The sequence below is a fragment of the Sminthopsis crassicaudata genome, chromosome 6, assembly GCF_048593235.1.
Source record: "Sminthopsis crassicaudata isolate SCR6 chromosome 6, ASM4859323v1, whole genome shotgun sequence".
NCBI lineage: Eukaryota > Metazoa > Chordata > Mammalia > Dasyuromorphia > Dasyuridae > Sminthopsis > Sminthopsis crassicaudata.
This window is the reverse complement of record NC_133622.1, coordinates 254292475-254292815: the sequence shown is the minus strand read 5'-3', so window position 1 is coordinate 254292815 and position 341 is coordinate 254292475.

The window sequence follows — 341 nt, the reverse complement described above, 5'->3', positions numbered from 1 at the left end:
GTTGGAGTTTGGTCAGGATTGGCCCCTATGGGCAAAGGATCGCCTCTGTCACCGTCCCCCTCTCCCCGGGCTCTTATCATACAGCCTACTGTCATGTTGCCTTCTTTGCATGGCGTGTCAGTGCTGGTTCCTAAGAGCCCACGTGGGAAATGGCATTTATTCAATTCAATATATGGAGATGGAGAAAGAGAGAGAGAGATGGAGAGAGACATACAAGAAAGAGAGATAGACAGAGATGGGGAGAGAGACAGAGACAGAGATGGGGAGAGAGACAGAGAGAGACAGAGAGAGAGAGAGAGAGAGAGAGAGAGAGAGAGAGAGAGAGAGAGAGAGAGAGAGAG